The sequence below is a fragment of the Arachis duranensis genome, chromosome 4, assembly GCF_000817695.3.
Source record: "Arachis duranensis cultivar V14167 chromosome 4, aradu.V14167.gnm2.J7QH, whole genome shotgun sequence".
Classification (NCBI taxonomy): Eukaryota; Viridiplantae; Streptophyta; class Magnoliopsida; order Fabales; family Fabaceae; genus Arachis; species Arachis duranensis.
Window position 1 is genome coordinate 25,276,424 of NC_029775.3, and position 272 is coordinate 25,276,695.

Sequence of the window (272 nt, forward strand, 5' to 3'; positions counted from 1 at the left end):
ACCTTCAGTTTAACCTTAAACTGAAGGTTAAACGCCACTTTCAGCATTTGGTGCATTTCTTATTCTGGCGTTTAACTTCCAATTTAAGGTTAAACTGGAGGTTAAACGCCACTTTCAGCATTATATGGCTTGGTAGTTTAAGTTCCAGTTTAAAGCTTAAACTGGAACTTAAACTCCACATGTAATCTTCAAGCTTCCTTTATTGATTTTGTTGCTTCCTTGCCTAGCCTCTTCTTCCCTGAAATCATCCACACAATTGCATCAAAGTCTTA